This window comes from Ostrinia furnacalis, unplaced genomic scaffold (assembly GCF_004193835.3).
Source record: "Ostrinia furnacalis isolate ACB-3 unplaced genomic scaffold, ASM419383v2 OfSCF2624, whole genome shotgun sequence".
Lineage (NCBI taxonomy): Eukaryota > Metazoa > Arthropoda > Insecta > Lepidoptera > Crambidae > Ostrinia > Ostrinia furnacalis.
Window position 1 is genome coordinate 1 of NW_021132863.1, and position 654 is coordinate 654.

Consider the following 654-nt stretch of genomic DNA (forward strand, 5'->3'; position numbering starts at 1 on the left):
TTTAATTTTTAGCGTTAAGAGTCGCATCTCAAACTAATTTGAAAATTATAAATAACTTGAAAAAATCGAACTGCCTAAGGCGGGAATTGAACCCACGACCTTCCGCTTGCCGGGCGACTGCTCTTCCAACTGAGCTACTTAGACACTGGATGAACCCGTCGAAATTTTCAAGTGTAATACGCTGTTACAGCTGTCGTGGGTTCAATTCCCGCCTTAGGCAGTTCGATTTTTCAAGTTATTTATAATTTTTAAAATCGATAACTAACCGCCATTTCTTGTCCTCGTTTGAATTTGATTTTTTAGGTACCAGAAGGACGGGACTAGACCATTCACTATTACAAGGTTCTACAATACCTTGTTCAACTAAATTGTCTATTTGTTTTTTTATTTCAATTGTATGTGATACAGGAACAGGAAGTCTATAAGGCTTCGTGTATACTGGAGAAACGTCAGGTTTTAAATAAATTTTGTGTGAGTATATTTCTGTTGTAGACAATTTATCTCCTTCGAGATAGAAAATATCAGAATATTTTGCACAAATTTTTTCAATTGATGCCTGTTCCTCTTTATTTAAGTGGTTGATTTTCAAAGCTGAGAATAATTTCCTAACTCGTGTTGCATCATTATTCGTTTTTTCAAATAGGCATAATATGG

The 654-nt window shown here is 35.0% G+C and overlaps 1 non-coding gene across 1 annotated transcript; it reads right to left on the reverse strand.

Annotated features, from left to right (window-relative positions):
* Positions 1-71: 71 nt before the first annotated feature.
* On the reverse strand, positions 72-144 carry TRNAA-GGC (transfer RNA alanine (anticodon GGC)). Its single transcript has one exon. It is a non-coding gene; the product is annotated as a tRNA-Ala (tRNA).
* Between the last annotated feature and the right edge of the window lie 510 nt (positions 145-654).